Here is a 21,799-nt window from a genome sequence, read left to right as displayed (position 1 = left end):
CCTGTTCTCAGTTTTCTCAGGTGAAAAATGAAGAAAACTATACCTACATCCCAGAGTCATTGTATGTCCTAGGCCCATACTGAGTAGATGATTCATGGGTATAGGGAAGGTGTGTGGGGTGGTGGAGGGGAGAACAAGCAAGGATGACTGGGGGGGCAGCCCTAGAGATGTGGCCTCTTAAACATTCCACATCTGTGCTGGTGCCAACTCAAAATTGGTTTAACACTTTTCCTTAATTAGGACAGTGCTTTCACTTCTTACTTATAACAATAACAACAAAAATCTCCATGGGGTGCCAACTGGCAGTAACTGGCCATTTATTTGTAGATAGCCACATCTCTCTCCTCAGTGTCTCTCATGGATGGTGCTCCAGCTGGAAATGACACAGGATAGTAAGAAGTAAGAAGCTAGGGAAATTCCTTGACTAGTAGAATAAGGGAAACTGAGAGAAAATAGTTAAATAAAGGCAAGTACTTTGAGCAATTTATAGCTCGCATAACCCACGCAAGAGATATTTTTGGAGCACCCTGCTCAGATGATCAAAGAGACTGCACCATTGTGTCCCACAACACACCTACTACACCACACTACCAAGACTACACCACCAAGATTGAGACATAGCAGATTTACCTAATACATAGAAACAAATACAAAGAAGCAGCCAATGAAGCACAAGGTTTTATCTTTCCTAACCAACCACACCTAGGAGCAAATTCACATCTCAGACTGTCCCCAGGCAGACCAGACTTGGTCCCAGTCCCTCTTCCATGATGCCCTTTGAAAATAAAACTAACCAGAAAAACAGCTCTGACCATTCTGTATGTACATTTTGATAAATAAACATATTGAAGGACACACTTGGAAAGCTAGTAAATATTCTGTTAAGACCTTCTTCTCTGAAAACTTCCCTAGCATACCTGCCAGCTGAAGAAATTTAAAAAGCCTCCAGACAAAGGACCCACAGAGCACTCCTGCTAGAGCATGCCCATGCTTTATATCTCTACTAAACTCAAAGGGGCCCTAGGAGACTTGCAAACAGGGAACAGCAGGTGGCAGCAACTCATCCTGGGCTTATCCCTTGAACCTGTCTCGAAGGCCCTCCCTTTTTTTCTGACTTCCTAGTGAGTTAACAGCAGCCCTGCCATGGCTCACTTCTGTTACTATGACTTTTATTTCTCAGTGAGCCAAAGCAGCCCCTTCTAGGCTCATGTTTTTCCTATAACATTTCTAGAAAGCCAAAACACACCACCTTGTCTCTCTTCTGTTGCTTCTTCTACCTTAAGCCCTTTCTTTGTTTCACCATTCCCAGCTTTAATATATATATTCTCAAAATCATCTGAACTTGTGTTGTGAAATCCTCCCTACATGAAGTCAAGAATCCACACACTACAGGCTGACCTGAAGTTGACTTGGTCTGGGCCTGGTTTCTATCTTGTAACAGAACAACCCAGGAAGCACCGGCTGTTCACACAGTGGCATCTTCCTTTTTCCTCCAGTTGGCAGGGAACTAAAATGTTCTCACCAAAGAGGGTGGGGGAGAGAGGCCGTTAATTTTAGAGTGGGAAGCCAAGGTGTGTGCCTTCATTGGAAAATTCAAAATTACACTTTATTTTCATTTTCATGAGATTTTTATGAGTTAAAAAGGATAAAGTTACAACCAGAGGGGAGGGCATTGGGGGGAAGGGTTTTCAGAAACTACTGTAAAGGACACAGGGACAAAACCAAGGGGGAGGGTGGAAGCAAGGGAGGGAGGTGGGTTTGGTTGGGGTGGGGTGGGAGGAATTGTGGGGGGAAAATGCAGACAACTGTAATTGAACAATAATAAAATAATTTTAAAAAAAAGGATAAGTTGAATCCAGTGATTTCAATGGACCCAAATATCTTAGATACAAGGAGAGATCCAAAATGACAGTGGAGTAGGAAGATGGTACACTCACTTCCTCCTAAGACCAAACTGAAATTACAACTACATAACTGACTGAAGACTAACTGTAGAGAAGTTTTATAATCAAGGATTTACAGAAGAAGACACAATAAGACTGGTATAAAAGTCAGAGACCCCAAAAGGGCTGACCTCACTCCAGTGGGCCGCTGAATTTCTAGAGGGGTATCTCAGTTGCAGAGGTCCCTTCTGAGGAGAGTGGGGTCTGCTTCCCAGCCCAGAGCACCAGAGCCAGGAAGAGGTGCCCATAAAACACCTGACTGTGAAAATCAGCAGGGATTTTGTCTGCCAGAGAGAGACAGGTGTCCTATTAAATGGTCGATACACAAAATCTGATCTGTAGCCACTCAGCCTGAGCTCCTGTGAAGGGAAGGTGGAGCAGACTAGAATCTTGTAAGGAGAACCTGGGATTAGTGGCTCTGGAGAGAAAGCTGAAGGAAAAGTCACTTCAATAACTGTGTGGGTCAAAGATGTCATCTTTCTTTGGTGGAGCATTCCCTTCCATATGTCATGAGCCCAGGAGAAAGCAACAGCTTTATGCTCTGGGGTTCCCTGTAGCTCCACACTGTGGAGCTTGTGCTCTGCTGAGGAGTCAGTTGCTTGAGCCAAGGTATAGAGGTCTGGGCAAAATCAGGTGGTTCCAGTGACTGAAGTGTATTGCCTTGTGGCTGGGGCCATTTTCCCCACTTTTCTGTGATCCTGACTGGTGACCCCCCTCATAGGAAAGTCACTAGGTTCATCCTTCCAACCCCTGGTGGCCCCATCCTTCTTAGATCAGGCTTCTGGCAGAATTTGGGACAGACTGAGTTGTGTGACTCTAGGACAGTGAACATTTTTCCCATGCATGGCCAACCATTGCTAAGCCCTCGCTTCACACAGCTAATTCTTGGTCTGTTTGGGCCTAATAAACCCCTGAGATACTGCCTCCCCGGAAAGATGAGTGAGCAACCAGCAGGTGGCAGCAGAATTTGGTATACTCTGGGACATTTGCTGAGTAGCCATAGACCCAGCACTTGGGTCTGAGCCTAGAAGGTCACCAAGTTTGAACTTATGTTAATCTGGTCAACACTACTTGCTTGTACATGTAACAGGGTACAGCGGGGGGGGGGGCAAATAGGGATTTGGAATGGGGTCCAGAACTCAAGGTGTCCAGGAAATATTAGAAAAATATACAGAATGTCCTCACCCACCCCACCCCCCACCACAAGGCTAAGCTGGGGGATGGTACACCTGGAGCAGGACCATTGGGAACTGTGTTGTATAGCAACAGCTTGGCAGCTAACCTCTGACATGGTCATTTAATATCTCTATAACCTTTAACTGGTTTCATAGATATGTTAAATAGTTGTGGTTATGCTTTGAGCCAGGGGGATGGAAATGACTTCCACCCAAGATGTAACTGCAAGGACATTTTCCCTGGATACAGCACCTGCATGAGAGCTTGGAGAAGATTGGCTTCATACCAAGGGGCACACCTGCCCAGACTTATGATGGCAGCCCAGTGAAACTGGAAGAATACAGGAATACTGGCAGGTATAATTGATTGTAGGAGGAGTCTGAAATGGGGCTGCAGAGGAAGAATGGCTCAGGGATTTAAACCCAGGCATAGCAGTCATGGGAGAGAGAATCATGTGGCTTTGACAGAGTGGGTCCCCGTGGCTTTGGGGTGCTCCCTTTTGCCATGTGGCTTAGGAAGCAGGAGAGGCCTTGCCTGGAAGAAAAAGGGTGAAAGAACTCTTGCTGTTGGGCCATGAGAAGGTGCCACGTGGCTTTGGATTAACTGGAGATCATGGCGGCAACACAGCTGATGGTGCTGGGAACCTGAATCAAGGACTTCTACTTTTTTACTGAGATACAGTACCACAGACTAGGGCCAAGGGAGAAGAAAGGATTGTGCATCTGTGGGTATTCTAAAGGACTTCAGTATTTTAATGAAGACATTAAGTCACTATTCTGTTCAGCTTTTAAAACTGTGTGTGTCTGTGGGTATTCTAAAGGACATTAGTATTTTAATGAAGACATTTAGTTACTACTCTAAGTCTGTATAACTTCTAATAAATATTTTCTTTCCTTTTCTGGCATTGAGAGATGTCTTTCCTCTAGCAGTGGGCATAGAAAACCTAGTGGGGGGTTAACCTTTTGGTAATAGTATATCATACACCCACCTTGGGACTATTTTGTAACATATATTCACTCGATGAGAACCTACTTCATAAAACACAAGTACCTCCAGAAGTTCTTTCAGAGACTGAGCCTAACAGGCAGCTGACAAGCAGAGGCTGGCGGAAACAAATCTTATGGTACATTGGAACTTTTGCTGATTTGCCCCCAGGACTGGTGCTGCTAAAACTTGGCCTCAGTGTGCACTTTGGTCCATCTTGCACACATCCAGGCCTTGCAGAAGTATCCAGTGACTGTGATTCATTCTTTGAATGAATGAACATTCAATAATGTTGCCTGAGACAAGTCATAAGTGATGTCTGACATCGTCTAGAGCCAGTTCCTCCCAAGAGGCCCCAGAACCAACACACAGTAATGAGCTTCAGGCAACGTCAGAGCAAGATCAAATTAGCTTCATGAGCAGCATATCCAAAAGCATATCTTGGCAGACACCAGAACCTGCTGAGGCAAATTCTGCTTTGTGTGTATAGTACCTGCACAGCTACATTGAAGTACAGGTCAGTCTTTATAGTCAGCCATCCTGAGCTTTGACCCCATGTATAAATAGACTAATAGAAATCAAGACTCAGTTATAAAAGGAGGGCTCACATAACTCACACAAGAGATATTCCTGGAGCACCCTGCTCAGATGATCAAAGAGACTGCATCACTGTGTCCCACAACGTACCTACTACACCACACTACCAAGACCACACTACCAAGACTGAGACATAGCAGATCTACCTAACACATAGAAACAAACACAAAGAAGCAACCAAAATGGGAAAACAAAGGACCATACCCTATACAAAGAATAGGAGAAATCTCTAGAAAAAGACATAAACAAAATGGAGGCAAGCAATTTACCAGGTACAGAGTTTAAAAAATGGTTATAATAATGCTCAAAGTCTTAGAAAGAACTCCAACAAAGAGATAGCAAGCCTAAAAAAGGACATAGTAACCATGGAAAATAACCAGTCAGACATAAAGAATACAATTTGTGAAATGAAGAATGTACAAGAAGGAATAAATAGTAGGTTGGATGAAGCAGAGGACGGAATCATAGATTTAGAAGACAAGGTAGCAGAAAATAATCAGAGCAGCAAAAACAAACAATAAAAAAGAATTAAGAAAAATAAAGATAGTTTAAGGAACCAAGAACCTATAACCAAGACTACTTTACCCAGCAAGTATATCATTAAAAATTGAAGAAAAAATTAAGAGCTTCCCAGACCCCCTCCCCATCCCCTGAAAGAATTAAAGGAATTTGTTACCACCAAATCAGTTTTACAAGAAATTAACATTTCTTGTAAAGACACTTTAACAAGTGTCTTTATCAGAAGAAGAAAAAGAAGAAGGAGGAGGAGGAGGGGCAGAGAGGAAGAAGAAAGAAGAAGAAAGGAACAAATTAAAAGAATAAAATGGCAATAAATACGTACCTATCGATAATCCCCTTAAATGTAAGTGGTTTAAATGCTCCAATCAAAAGACATAGGGTAGCTGAATAAATAAGAAAAGAAGACCCATAGGTATATGCTCTCTATAAGAAGCCCACCTCAGAATGAAAGATACACAGACTAAACAAAGGGATGAAAAGATACAGACTAAAATAAAAGAATGAAAAAAGATATTTTATGCAAATGGAAATGAAAGGAAGGCTGAGGTAGCAATACTTCAATCAAATAGACTTTAAAACAAAGGCTCAGGCAAGAGATGAAGTACACTACATGATGGAAATGGGAGCAATTCAATAGGAGTGTATAACCCTTATGAACATTTATCCACCCAACATAGGAGCACCAAAATATATAAAGTAAATCTGAATAGACATAAAAGGAGAGATTGACAGTAATATAGTCATAGTAGAGGATCCTAACACCCCATTGACATCTTTAACTGACGTACTAGATCAGATGGATTTAAATAATATAATTAGAACATTTCACTTCAAAATAGAATTTACATAATTTTCAAGTGCACATGGAACATTTTCTAGGATAGACCACATGTTAGGCCACAACATAAGTCTCAACAAATTTAAGAAGATTACAAACATACCAAGTATGTTCTCTAACCACAATAGTATGAACAAGAAATAAATCACACACAAAAAAATACAGAAAAACACATAAAACAGAAGGCTTAATACATGTTACTAAACCATGAATGGTGCCTTGGCTGGTATGGCTTGGTTGGTTGGAGTGTCATGTGGTAACTGAAGGGTTGTGGGTTCAATTCCTGGTCATGGCACATACTTAGGTTGCAGGTCTGATCCCAGTTTGGGCATGTGTCATCCCCAGTCTGGGACTGTATGGGAGACAACCAGTCAGTATCTGTCTTCACATGTATGTTTCTCTCTCTCTCTCTCTTTATAAAAAAGCAAGGAAAAAAATGTTCAGAAGTGAGTATAAACAAAAAAGCAATGAATGGGTTAACACATGACATTAGGAAGAAATCAAAAGATACCTTGAAACAAATAAAAATGAGAATACAACAATGCAAAATCTATGGGACACAGTGAAATCAGTCCTAAGAGGAAAATTCATAGCATTACAGTCCAACCTCAAGAAACAAGAAAAATCTCAAATAAATTATCTAGATTTAACTTAAAGGAACTAGAGAAAGAACAACAAAAAAATCCAAAATGACAAAGAAAATCATAAAAATCAGAGTAGAAAATAAACAATAGAATTTAAAAAATACAAAGGACCCATGAAACCAAGAGTTGGTTTTATGAAAGGATAAATAAGATTGACAAACTTTTAACAATACTCATCAAGAAAAGAAGAAAGAGGACACAAATACATAAAATTAGAAATGAAAGAAGAAAAATGTCAACTGACACCAGAAAAATATAAAGGGTTGGAAAAAAATGAACAATTATTTGCTGAACAATTTTTTGCCAAACAACTAAACAATCTGGATGAAATGGATAAATTCCTAAAACAAATAATCTTCCAAAACTGAATCAGGAAGAATCAGAAACTGAATAGACTGATTAATCAAAACTAATTAAATAGAAACAGTAATCTAAAAAAAAACCCCTCCCAACAAACAAAGTTCCTGGACTGGAAGCCACAGGTGAACTCCAAACAAGCAAAAGCCCCGGATCAAGTGGTTTCACTGGTAAATTTTACCAAATATTCAAAAAAAAAAATTAACACTTCCCCTTCACAAAGTATTGCAAAAAATTCAAGAAGAGGAAAGACTTCCATGCTCGTTTTACAAGGTCACCACTATCCTAATTCCAAAACCAGATAAATACACTACAAAGAAAGAAAATCATAGGCCAATATTCCTGATGAACATAGATGCTAAATCCTGAACAAAATATTAGCAAACCATATTTGCCAATACATTAAAAACATCATACGCTGTGATTAAATTGAATTTATTCCAGAGATGCAAGGTTGGTACAATATCCTCAAATTAATAAATGTGATACATTACATACACCAAATGAAGAATAAAAATCACCCTTAGGACTTCCGTCAAGATGGAGGCATAGGTGGATGTGCCGTGACTTCTCACACAACCAAGTTTAGAGACAACTAAATATTAGCAACAGAAAACATAGCCAGAACACAGAAAATTGAACTTTTCAGAAGTCTGTTAACAACAAATTCTTCAGCCTGACCAGTAAGGGGCGAAACCAGTGGCTGGTGGAGCAGGGTTGCACAGGAAAACTCAGTCAGACGGACTCAGGCCCGCGGAATCCAGGTGCACAGAATCCAGGCGCAGGGTTGGACCTAGTGAGCGACCGAGTGAGCGAGCGACCGCGGGGGAGACAGCAGGGGAGCAGGGCTGCATGTTGACTGTGGTCACGTATTTGTGCATGGATAGATGAGCGAGGGAGTGGGCGATTGGACCAGGACCCAGTGGGTCCCCACAGCAAGCGGCAGGGAGGGCGCCGCCATTTCCCTGCTCTGACCCCACCTCCACATACAGCGTCAAAACCCAGTGACCTGGGAGTCCAAGGCTCCGCTTCTCACACTTAAAGGGTGCGAACAGACCAAAAATGGCTCAAGAAGATCTCAAAGCCCCAGAGCCTATAAATCTAAGCAATGAAGAAATAGCAAAACTCTCAGACGCACAGTTTAAAACACTGGTGATCAGGATTCTCACAGAACTGGTTGATTATAGCCACAAATTAGACAAATATATGAAGGCGAAACTAATTGAAATGAATGGAAACCAATAGCAATGAAAAGGAAACTGGGACTCAAATCAATGGAGTGGACCAGAAGAAAGCAAATAATGGCCAAACAGAAAAGAGTCAAGGAGCAAGAATTCAAAAAAATGAGGAGAGTCTTAGGAACCTCCAGGACATCTTTAAATGCTCCAACATCCGAATTATAGGGGTACCAGAAGGGGGAAAGGCACAGCTACCAGTGGAAAACTTATTTGAACAAATAATAAAGGAGAATTTCCCCAATCTGGCAAAGGAAATAGACTTCCAGGAAATCCAGGAAGCTCAGAGAGTCCCAAAGAAGTTGGACCCAAGAAGAAACACACCAAGGCACATCATCATTACATTAGCCAAGATTAAAATGAAGGAGAGAATCCTAGAAGCAGCAAGAGATAAGGGGACAGTCACCTACAAAGGAGTCCCCATCAGACTGTCAGCTGATTTCTCAAAAGAGACCTTACAGGCCAGAAGGGGCTGGAAAGAGGTATTCCAAGTCATGAAATCCAAAGACCTACAACCAAGATTGCTCTATCCAGCAAAACTTTCATTTAGAATGGAAGGACAGATAAAGTGCTTCTCAGATAAGATCAAATTCGAGGAGTTCATCATCACCAAGCCCTTATTATATGAAACGTTAAAGGGACTTATCTAAGAAAAAGAAGTTAAAGAAACATGAACAGTGAAAGGACAACAAACTCACAGTTATTAACAACCACACCTAAAACAAAAGCAAACTAAAAGGACAGCTAGATCAGGAGTGGAAACATAGAAATGAAGATCTCAAGGAGGGTTAGCAACAGGAGAGTGGGAGGAGGAGAAGGGGGAGAAGGTACAGAAAATAAGTAGCATAGACAGTAGATAGAAAATAGATGGGGGACAAGAATAGCATGGGAAATATAGAATCTAAAGGACTTGAGACACATGGTCATAAACTAAAGGGGGGGTAATGGTGTTGATGGGGGGTAGGGTGGAGGGGAATGAAGGGGGGAATAGAACAACTGTAACAGCATAATCAATAAAAAATTTAAAAAATCACCCTTTATAGTCAATTAACATTTGACAAAGGAGACAAAAACATACAATGGGGCAATGACAGTCTATTCAATAAATATGGTTAGAAAAATTGGACAGATATGTTTTAAAAAATGAAAGTAGGCCACTATCTTACAACATATGCAAGAATAAACTCAAATGGATTAAAGACTTAAATGATAAATTTCAAACCATAAAAATTCTAGAAGAAAGCATAAGCAGTAAAATCTCAATATTTCTCATAGCAATATATTTTTTAAATATATCTCCTTGAAAGGGAGGTGGGGAGGGCTAGGTCATGGACTGGGATGGGGGTAAAGGGCAGAAAACTACTTGAATAACAATTAAAATTAAAAATACATATTGCCTTGGGCAAGGAAAATGAAACAGAACAAAAAAAACCCCAAATAGGACTACAAGCTTTTGCACAGCAAAGGAAACCATTAACATAATGAAAAGACACCTCATTGAATGGGAGAACATATTCACCAACAATACATCTGATAAGGGGTTAATCCTAAAATTTACAAATAACTTATAAAACTCAACACACACAAAAAAACCCCTACACAATCTAATAAAAAATGGCAGATGGTCTGAATAGATACTTCTTTATAGAGGACATATAGATGGTCAATAGACACATGAAATGATGCTCAACATCATTTAATAATCAGAGAAATGCTAATTAAAACTACAATAAGTCATCACCTTATACCTGTCAGAATGGCTATCATCAGTAAATCAATAAACAATGAGTGTGGGAGAGGATGTGGAGAAGAGGTAACCCTTGTGTACTGTTTATAGGAATACAGATTGGTATGGCCACTGTGGAAAGTAGTATGGTGTTTCCTCAAAAAATTAGAAATGGAACTTTTTTATGACCCAGTGACTTCAATTCTAGGAATCTGTCTAAGGAAACCTAAAACTATAATTTTAAAGAATATTTGGGACTTCCGCCAAGATGGAGACGTAGGTGGAGGAACCACCTAGCCTCTGTGCACAACCAAATCTAAGAACAACTATTTTTAACATCAGTCACAACCAAGCCACACAGAAAATCGACAATACAGAGTCCAAAGACAACTAAATGCTCAGCTAAACCAGTAAGAGAAGCGAAGCCAGCAGCGGAGCAGGTTGGCAAGAAAAAATCCCCGGGTGGTGTGCTGATCGCGAGCTAGCTTTGGGAGCGCACAGGGAAGAGGCGCAGCGGGCTGTCTGCGGTCGGTCGGTCACGCATCTGCTTGTGGAGAAACCAGTGAGAAGGGAAGCCTGCGCAGGGCAGCAGGCTCGCACAATTCCGATTGGATAAACAAGCCCAGGGCGAGTGGTGTGACTGGACGGACTGGGCTAGCAGAGAGGACCGCCATTTCTCCCTCTCTGACCACGCCCCCACACACAGCATCACACACCAGCGACCTGGGTCTCCCCATCCTGGTAAACAACTAAGGCTTCACTCCGCTTACTTAACAGCACGAATAGACCAAAAATGGCTCTAGGACAACTCAGAGCCCCAGAACCGATAGATCTAAGTGATGAAGAAATAGCCAGTCTTTCAGATGCACAGTTCAAAACACTGGTTATCAGGATCCTTACAGAACTGGTTGATTTTAGTCACAAATTAGAGAAACATATGGAAGCTAAACTAATTGAAATGAATGGTAATACAAAGGAAAACAATAGTAATGGAAAGGAGATTGGGACTCAAATCAAGGGAGTGGACCAGAAGGAAGAAAAAAAATGATCAAACAGAAAAGAATGAAGAAATAAGAATTCAGAAAAATGAGGAGAAGCTTAGGAACCTCCAGGACATCTTTAAACATTCCAACATCCGAATTGTAGGGGTACCAGAAGGGGGACAGGCACAGCCACCAGTGGAAAACTTATTTGAACAAATAATAAAGGAGAATTTCCCCAATCTGGCAAAGGAAATAGACTTCCAGGAAATCCAGGAAGCTCAGAGAGTCCCAAAGAAGTTGGACCCAAGAAGAAACACACCAGGGCACATCATCATTACATTAGCCAAGATTAAAATGAAGGAGAGAATCCTAGAAGCAGCAAGAGCTAAGGGGACAGTCACCTACAAAGTACTTCCCATCAGACTGTCAGCTGATTTCTCAAAAGAGACCTTACAGGCAAGAAGGGGCTGGAAAGAGGTATTCCAAGTCATGAAAACCAAAGACCTACAACCAAGATTGCTCTACCCAGCAAAGTTTTCATTTAGAATGGAAGGACAGATAAAGTGCTTCTCAGATAAGACCAAATTCAAGGAGTTCATCATCACCAAGCCCTTATTATATGAAACGTTAAAGGGACTTACCTAAGAAAAAGAAGGTAAAAAAGATGAACAGTGAAAGGACAACAAACTCACAGTTATTAACAACCACACCTAAAACAAAAGCAAACTAAGAGGACAGCTAGATCAGGAGCAGAACCATAGAAATGAAGATTTCATGGAGGGTTAGCAACAGGGGAGTGGGAGGAGGAGAAGGGGGGAGAAGGTACAGAAAATAAGTAGCATAGACAGTAGATAAAAAATAGATAGGGGGAGGGTAAGAATAGTAGGGGAAATACAGAATCTAAAGAATTTGAGACACGTGTTCATGAACTAAAGGGGGAAATGGTGGGGGAGGAGTATGCAGGGTGGAGGGGAATGGAGTGGGGGAATAGAGCAAATGTAATGGCATAATCAATAAAAAATATATACATGAAAAAAAAAGAATATATACATTCCTCCATTCATTGCAGCATTATTTACAATAGCCAAAATTGGAAGCAATGTAAGTGCCCATCAATAGATAAGTGGAGAAAAAAAGCTGTAAAATATGTACATTATGGTATACTACTAGTCCGCCATAAAAATGAAAATTTTACCTTTTGTGACAGCATGGGCAGACCTGGACATTATCATGCTTAGTGACATAAGTCAGTCAGAGGAAGACAATTACCATATGGTTTCACTTATACATGGTATCTAATGAACAAACAAAATAGAAACAGACTTATGATATAGAGAATAGACTGATAGGTGTCAGAAGGGAGGGTTTTGGGGGATGGGTCAAACAAGTGAAGGGATTAAGGAAAAAACTAATGGAAACATACTACCATATTGCAATTACTAGAGGAAAAAAGAGTTGGGGGGGGTGGTAAAATAATGTAAAGGGAGCCTAAATGGTGATGGAAGGATACTTGACTTCAGGTGGTGAACACACAATGATACAGGGTGCAGCCAAGAGTGGAGCCCCAAACAGATTTGGAATGGGGTCCAGAACTCAGGGTGTCTAGGAAATATTAGAGAAACATATAAGATGTCCTCACCCTTTCCCTCACAGGTGTGAGTTGGGAGAAGGGACACATGGAGCAGGAACATGCAGAGCTGTTTTGTACAGCCACAGCCTTGCAGCTAATCCACGGCATGGTCACTTAACTTACCTGTAGCCTTTGGCTGGTTGCTTAGATATGTTAAATAGCTGTGGCCATGCTTGGAGCCAGGGGGATGGAAGTCACTTCCACTCAAGATGTAACTGGGGGGCAGGTCCCTCGAGTTACAGTGCCTGCGTGGGAGGTTGGACAAGATTGGCTCCATGCCATGGGGCCACGTCTGCCCAGACTCATGATGGCAGCCCAGAAAACTTGGAATAATACAGGAATGTTGGTAGGTGTAACTGATTGTAGGAGGAGTGGGAAATGGGGATATAGAAGAAGATTGGTGCAGGGATTTAAACCCAGACATGGCAGCCACTGGGGAGAGTACCACATGGCTTTGCCAGAGTGAGGACCCCCTCTTGACTTTGCCAGGAAAAGATATCCATGTGGTTTGGACAGAGTGCAGACCCCTGAAGCTTGGGTAGAAGAGGACCATGCAGCTTCGGGGTGCTCCCTTTGGCCACGTGGCTTGGGAAGCAGGAGAGACTTTGCCTGGAAAATGGCTACAAAAAACTCTTGCCAGTAGACCATGAGAAGGTGTCACATGGCTTTGTATTAATTAGAGATCCTGCCTGGATGGTGACACAGTGGACAGTGGCAGGAGCCTGGATTCTGGACGTGTGCTTTTTTCCTGAGTTATAGTTATTTTTTCCTGCCCTCAAATTAGGGCAGGGGGATAAGGAAGCATTGTGTGTGTCTGTGGGTATCCTAAAGGACTTTGATATTTTAAATGAAAATGGTCACTATTTTAGGTCTGTATAGTGTTAAATAACATTTCCTTTCCTTTTCACAAATCTCTGGCATTGAGAGATGTCTTTCCTATAGGGTGGCGGACATAACAAACCTTAGCCCCTGTTGTTCTGTAACAACAATACAATATACAGATGATATATTATAGAATCATACACCTGAAACCTATATAATTTTATTAACCAATGTCATCCTAATAGTCAATAAAAATTAAAAAGATCAATTTTCAATATGTTTCAAATGTAAAAGTGAAATATAAAATCATATAATTAACTACCTGAGATATTAAACTTGCCATATACATTGTTGTAATTCTTTACTTCTCACTTCTTCACAGACTCTACCAGCTTCTGTCTATGGTATGTACTTAATAAATATTTGCTAATAGAATAAAAACAATAAATACAGGGTTAAATCTAAGAAACCATGAAGAATTTTTGAAATTAGTTAAAGAAAATAATGATACTTCTTGCCATTACATTATAATTTTAAAAATATCTTAAGAAGGTGATGACAAGTCTCATTCACAGGAAATTATTGTTATACTAACAGTGCCCATGAACTCTTTCTTGTGTCTGTGTTATAAAGCTACATTGGTGAAAGCATGTCTGCAGTGGTTGGTTGGGGATGAGGTGAGGAGAGGTCTTACAGAATGCTCCTATTTGATTCAGTCCTAAATTTCCCCCCTGGATCTCACAGGTGCTGGGTCACAGCCTGGCCTCCCAGCACAGTTTAGGAGCATGTATTCAGAACAGTTTTAAGTTGGTATTGGTGTATGAGAAAAGCCAACAGTTATCCAAGAGGTCACAGAAAATTGTTCTTGGGGAAAGTGAATGCAAAAAGCCCAGTTTATAGAGGAGAGGCTTTTTTTCAGGAGCTGTGTTTTATAAAGCACCTGTATCTGCCTAGAAACTCACTATGACCTCTGTATTTCACATCATCTATGCATTTTAGCCCCAGAAGGAAGAAATGATCAAAAGGTGTTGGGTTTTTAATGTTGAATGGAACTCACTTTGTGCTAGACATTTTTAAAATTAATAATCAAACTATGATCTAATTAGGGGCCTGATTATTACCACATTACAGATAAGGAAAAACATAGAACTATGTTGTGTCTTTTAAGTTCGGGATCACACTCCTTAAGTCAGGGGTGTCAGACTCATTTTCACCACAAACCACATCAGCCTCACGGTTGCCTTCGAAGGGCTGAAATAATTTTAGGACTGTATAAATGTAACTATTCCTTAACTGTTGAGGAGCTGAAATTACATTCAGCCCTTTGAAGGCAACCGTGAGGCTGATGTGGCCCTTGATGAAAAAGAGTTTGACATCCCTGCTTTATGTGAATGCTTAATTCTGCCCAGCAATCATGTTAGTAGACAAACTTTATTTGTGAAGGGCCCCTTGGTAAATAGTTTAGGCTCTGTGGGCCCTGTGGTTTTTTTGGCAATTACTCAGCTCTGCCATTGTCATGACACAGCAGCCTTAGACAACATCTGAATGAACAGGTATGGTGGCTGTGTTCCAGTGAAACTACACGTGCAAATTAAATTTAAATTACATTTAGTTTGCACATGCAACAAAATGTTACTTTTCTTTTAATCCCCTGCAACCATTTAAAAATGTCAAAATTATCCTTAGCCCCAGGACCATAAATGTTACCTGTGGAAGTCGGGTTCTTGTGGTGTCACAGGAAAAACTATTTTCAGGGACCCGTGAGGGAGGATGAGGTCTGTTAAGATTAAATTGAGTAAAATTGAAAGCTGCCCCTGGGTATTCAATGTCCCATCTCTTTCCATTCCCTCCATGGAAAATCAAAGCCAGAAATAGAGTCAATGTCCAAAGTTTCTGTTTCATGTTAAGGCTGAATCCTTTGGAGCCTGCATGGTGTGCTGTGGGCCCATGCAGCTGCTAGACCTGCATGGTTGCATATGTTCCTGGGAATGAGAGACAAGGGCTTTGTTCCCTGAGATTGTATCATCTTGGGCTTGGGATGGACAAGCAGCTTTTTCAAAAAAGCCAATCAATGTCCCAAGCTTCCAGGGCCTCCTAAATAACTGATCACTTCCTCAGGTTAGACTGACAGGCTTCTACAGTCAAGCACCCTATCTGCACCATTTCAACCTCTGCTGTGCATGTGCTTACTTCTCCATTTCCCCCAACAATCCAACACTGAAGTGGGGAATGGGAGGTGTTAATCCTTGGTGGGGCAATGCTGTGATCCCCTGGGGTGTGTGAAGCTGTAGCTTCCTGGTGAAGCAAACAAGCTCATGCTCCCCAGTTTTATTTGCACAATAATGTCTGATTCCTCTTGCTTCCTTCCTTTATTAATATCTAGCTGCCTACACTAGCATAAACACAGGCAGTGGGCAGACTTCAGCCTGATTCCTGCTGTAGACTGGTCCCTCTCCTGTATCCTGTGAGTATTTTCTATACTTTCTTTGCAAATGTCCATCACTAACTCCCTCATCTTCACTCTCAGCTGAGAACCTTGCTTCCCTGAGATAAGATAATCAGAAGAGAACACCCACAGACTCCCACCTGCCATCATCAGCCTCCTCATTCTCTACCCTCTTGCCACAGATGATCCCTCTAAGCTGTTACTTATAATCAACCCCATCACTGAAATTTGGGGTCAGAAAGCCCAAATTTCACCTCTTCTGTCTGCTCAAGGAAATCACTTCAGCAACTTGCCAGATCATTCCTACAAGCATTCAACTGTTCTGTCATTTATCTTAAAGAACAAACAAACAAAATGATCTTCCTAGTACTGGTTACACCAGTTACTGTCCATTTTCTCTGCTCCTACTTGTAGCAAAACTGTGTGAAAGACTTCTGTACATCCTATCTCCAATATTTCTGTCATTCTCTCTCTTTAAAATGTTTTTAAATACTTTTAAATTGAGGGAGATTTCACAGAGTGAAATAAACAGACCTTCAGTGCCCCATTCAGTGATTTTAGCAAATTTCACTTGTGCTAAAAACCACCCAAATCAGGATGTAGAATATTTCCATCATCTCTGAAAGTTCTCTTTAACCCTTTTCAGCCAAGTTAACCAGTTTTGATTTCTATCACTATAGGTTTGCTGCTCTTGAAAGTCTTGTGTAGTAATGTGTCCAGTTTCTTTTGTCTAAAGGAGGTTTTTGAGACTTGATTTATCTATGTATCAGCGGTTCATTCTTTTAGTTTATTTGAGAATTTTCTTATTTAAATATATCAAATTTATTTATTCATTCTCCTATTGATGGATACTTTTCAGTTCTCAGTTATTATTAATCAAGCTGCCATGAATATTATTATGAAAGTTTTTTGGGGGAATACATTTTAGGTTCTCTTGGTTAAATATTTAGGTGTGGGTAGGAGTGTGTTTAACTTAAAAAAAAAATGACATTCAGTTTATCGAAGCACCGTGTACCATTTACCTTACCACTAATGTATGAGAATTTCAGTTGTCCCACATCCTTATGGGTATTTGGATTTGTCAGTCGTTTTAATGTCAGTCCTTTCTGCAGGTGTGTGGTGGCATCATTGTATTTCCATGAACATGATGTTACCTTTTCATGTGCTTATAGTTATTTGAACGCATTTTTTTTTCATTTAAAATAATTGGTGAAAAAAAGTATACAAAGAATCTCAGGGAAGGGTACCAAACAATAATGGACTATTAAAAACGATGAAGCTTCCTGTCCACAAAAAATGGCACAAAACAATAAAAGAGTAAGACTTCAGAAGAAGATACCAAATCCTCCATTGCTACCAGTCCACCCACTTCACTGGGGCATTATAAGGGCTTGGTGCCAGCAATTAAACTTGGGCACCAAAGGCTTGAAATTGGAAGCATATAAGAGATTCTGTGAGTACGCTTACTCTAATCAAATGGAAGTTCCTGTAACAGCAAAGGAGGCCAAGATCCTGACAAAATCACAAAGAAAATCAAAGATAGAAAATGGGGAAGTGACTCTGGAAAGTTCTGATTATTGTAAAGTTACTGTTCCCCTTAAGGATGAAGCACCTTCTCTTAAAGGGTCTCTTGTTCTCTTGAGGGAATGGACAATGTTTTGTGTAACTTCTGCCCTAGATGCTGTGTTTGCCTCCTGGAGCAGAATTTCAGCCCAGACTGGGAAGATGGAGGCAGTAGAATCACCATAAGAGGACTCTGGTATCAGGTAGTATATGTTCTATGTGCAAAATCTCTCTGCAGACACAGAGAGTTGGGTTCAGCTACAGTTTTATGCTGAGCAAGACTTGGTACTGGGAAAACAAGGAAGAATATGTGCATTCTTTTTGCTACCTGCCTGCAATTTTCCATCCCTGCACCAGGAGGACAATGTGTTGGGTCCCAAATGTATTCATAAGAGTAAGCTATTCATGAAAAGCCTCCAGTGAAATTATAACACCAAGAAAATGGGTACAGCTATGGTACCCATTATAAAACCCATTTATGGCTTTTCACAATTACACTTAATTGTGAAAAAGTGACTGCAACCAACTATGTGGTGCCACTGATAGATGAATTATAGGCCGCTCAACACCTTCCATGCTTCCTGCTTACAGGGCTCACAGACTCGTGAAAAGCAGGTGTTACTCCCAGAATCCAAATAGTGCCTACTGCTTTACCTAATAGGGTGAAGAGACTTATGTTTTAAAATTGGAAAAACACTTCATAAATTATCATGCATAGAAGTTATTAAAATGAAAAAGACATTCATGCTATCAAATGATTACTTTTCTGAAATAGAAGTGACCCTCAGCAGAACTTTTAAAGTGGGGACCTGGGCTGAGCATTTGGTGTGAGTGTTGAGTGATGAAACAATGGTGTGCTCCCATGCTGTATCTCCTGCCTCAGAATTCTGTCTCCTTTAGGAGCTGCTGCTTCTGAATTTCATGCCTTCAAACTGTTGACTATTTTAAGCCAAAGGAAAAGCTGTTATTCTCTCCACTCCCTAAAATACATTGTTAATATACAAAACAACATTTTTTGGAAGTTTTCTATGGTGTGTCTGTGGGATAAAAACACAGGGCACTTTGACAACATTATTTCCACTTGTAACTGTTTTTATTTATATTTTTTGTTTAAAAATATTTGAGGTTACTTCTAAGTCATAAATACATAATGTATTTATATAAAACAATTAATCCACAGTGTTTAGAAAACTATATTTATTGTATGCATATTGCTACTGTTCTTAAATCAGTTAGAAAAAGCCAAACGTCATGAAGATTAGTTGTCATTTTTTCCTGCAAAATAAACGATACATACATTTTATTTCTTATAAAAATTAAAATTAAAAATTGGCTGTATTATTGATTTTTTTAGAGATTTTGGATGCAGTTTAGAGATAAAATTTTTGTCTGATATATATAGCTCAATGACATTTGAGTTTGTGGCTTGTCTTTTGGTGTAGTAGTATCTTTTGATGAGAAGAATTTAATGTTGGTAAAGTTGACTTTATCAGTTTTTATTAATGCTTAATGCTTTCATGACCTAATAAAAATTGAGATTGTATAAATATTATTCTATTTTTTCCTTCCAGAACATTTTTAGTTTTATATTTCAGTCTATGATCAATTTTGAATAAATTTTGTGAATGATGTAAAGTAAAAGCCAGGGTTAATTTTTTCCAGTTATTTTTGGGGAGGTCTATTTTTGAAGTCTTTTTTCTGTTCCTTTGATCTGTTTTCTGTCTTTAAGCTAATACATGCTCTTCATAATTGTAGCTTTATATCAGGTCTTGAAATCAGATACTGTAAGTCCTCCAATTTTGTTCTCTGTCTAGGTTACTCTATCTAGTCTAGGTCATACCTCGACTAACATCTCCATACCAATTTGAGAATGAAGTTGTCAGTTTCTAAAGTCCCAGTCTGCTGGGACTTAAACTGGGTTTTCAGTGAATCTGTAGATCAATTGGGGTGAGAACTGGCATCTGTACAGTAGTCATCTAATTCATGAACACAACATATCTTTCCATTCAGATCTTTAAAAATGTTTTTTAGAAAGGTTATATAAGTTCTGTATAGAAGACATGCACATTTTTTGTTAAACTTATTACTATTCATTTGATTTCTAAAATGCTATTAGAAATGATATTTTCCCCCTAAATTTATTTCCCACTCCTTTGTTGCTAATGTTTAAAAACAATATGGATTAGTTTATATTGAATTTTTATCCTAAAACCTTGTTAAATCAAATAATTATTTACGTAGTTTGTAGATTATTTTTCCATTTTTCTACAACTATGTTATCTGAAAATAGAAGTCCTACATCTTATCTTCAAATTCTTATATTTTTTCTTCCTTTATTGAACTATTAACCCTCCAGTACAAAGGATATAGAAATGAAGAGACTGAATATCTTTGTCTTTGCCCCAATTTTAGGAGGCAAAAGTTTAAATTTCAACATATATGTGATGTTAGCTGTAAATTTTTTAATAGATATTTCATTTTAAGTTGAGGAAATTCCATTCTCTCTTTGCCGAGAATGTTTTATTATAAATAGCTGTTAAATTTTTGCAAATGCTCTCTTTGGATCTACTGAGAATACTACATGGTTTTGCTTCTTTATTCTGTTATTGTGTTGAATTACCTTGGTTGATTTTTGAATGCTGACCCAACCTTGCATTCCTATGATATATCCCATTTGGTCACAATATATTATCTGCTTTTTCATATATATTTTGGATTCAATTTGCTAATATTTTGTTAAGAAATTTGTGTTTCTATATATGAGGGGTATTGGTTTGTAATTTTCTTTTCTTGTAGTATTATTTTCAGACTTTTGTAATAGGGTTATACTAGTCTCATAAATGAGTTGGGGATATTTCCTCCTTGGTTCTCTGTTAGAGTTTGTGTTATATTGGCATTACTTTTTAAAGAAATGTGTGGTAGAATTCACCAATAAAGACATTTGAGTCTATTATCTTCTTTGTTTTCTTTTGGTGGGTTTTGCTATTTTTAAAGTAGTAGAATTTTTAATGACAGTTTACATTTAAAAAATAGTGACAAAGCTATTTAAATTTTTGTATTACTTCGAAAGTTTTGAAAAGTTATGATTTGTGAGGAACTTTTTTATTATCAAAGGTATTCAATTTGATGACACAGTTTCTTCATCATATTCTTTTTTTTAATTTTTTAATTTAGTTATTTTTCAAGTACAGTTTCTTTGTCTATTTCTCCCATCCCAGCACCCCCCTGCCCCATGCTCCCCACCTCCCTCCCGTTTCCACCCTCCTTAGTTCTCATCCCTTCATATTTGTTCCTCCAAATCCCTCCCCTTTTCCCCATTAAATTCCCTTCCCTCTCCCCTCTGGTCACTCCCCTTGTTCTCTATTTCAGTGTCTTTGTTTTTATTCTGCTTGCTTGTTTGTTTTGTTGTTTAGCTTCATGGTAAAGATGAAATCATATGGTATTTGTATTTCAACACCTGGCCTATTTCACTCAGCATAATGCTTTCCAGTTCCATCCATGTTGTTGCAAAGGGTAGTAGCTCCTTCCTTCTCTCTGCTGCATAGAATTCCATTGTGTATATGTACCATAATTTTTTGATCCATTCACTTACTGATGGGCACCTAGGTTGCTTCCAACCAATGGCTATTGTAAATTGTGCTGCTATGAACATTGCGGTGCATAGGTTCTTTGAAATTGATGTTTTAGGATTCTTAGGATATAATCCTGGCAGTGAAATTGCTGGGTCAAAAGGCAGGTCAATTTTTATTTTTTCTGAGAAAATTCCATACTGTTTTCCGTAATGGCTGTACCAGTCTGCAATCCCAACAACAGTGAACTAAGGTCCCCTTTTCCCCACAACCTCTCCAACATTTGTTGTTTGTTGCTTTGTTTATGATAGCCATCCTGACTGGTGTAAAGTGGTATCTCATTGTAGTTTTAATTTGCATCTCTCTGATAACTAAAGAAAAATATGGAATGCTTCATGAATTTGCGTGTCATCCTTGCACAGGGCCATGCTAATCTTCTCTGTATCGGTCCAATTTTAGTATATGTGCTGCCGAAGCGAGCACAGTACCAGGCTGTTTTGATTACAGTGGCCTTGTAATACAGTTTGATATCAGGTATTGTGATCCCTCCTACTTTGTTCTTCTTTCTCAAAAGTGCAGCTGCTATTTGGGGTTGTTTAAGTTCCATATAAATTTTTGAAGTGTTTGTTCTATGTCTGTGAAATATGCCATTGGTACTTTAATAGGTATTGCATTGAATCTGTATATTGCTTTGGGTAGTATGGACATTTTGATGATGTTAATTCTTCCAATCCATGAACAAGGTATATGTTTCCATTTGTTTGTGT

General features: G+C 39.4%; 1 non-coding gene and 1 pseudogene across 1 annotated transcript; one reads left to right on the top strand and one right to left on the bottom strand.

The window, feature by feature from the left end:
* The window catches only part of LOC128627620 (developmental pluripotency-associated protein 4-like), a 98,356-nt pseudogene extending 80,470 nt beyond the window's left edge, over window positions 1-17,886 (top strand).
* Window positions 17,887-21,409: 3,523 nt separating this feature from the next.
* On the bottom strand, window positions 21,410-21,515 carry LOC119049372 (U6 spliceosomal RNA). The gene has a single exon (XR_005082506.2). It is a non-coding gene; the product is annotated as a U6 spliceosomal RNA (small nuclear RNA).
* Between the last annotated feature and the right edge of the window lie 284 nt (window positions 21,516-21,799).

The sequence above is a fragment of the Artibeus jamaicensis genome, unplaced genomic scaffold (genome assembly GCF_021234435.1).
Source record: "Artibeus jamaicensis isolate MK-2021 breed Jamaican fruit bat unplaced genomic scaffold, CSHL_Jam_final contig_463, whole genome shotgun sequence".
Taxonomy (NCBI): Eukaryota; Metazoa; Chordata; class Mammalia; order Chiroptera; family Phyllostomidae; genus Artibeus; species Artibeus jamaicensis.
This window is presented reverse-complemented; position numbering and strand designations above follow the sequence as displayed.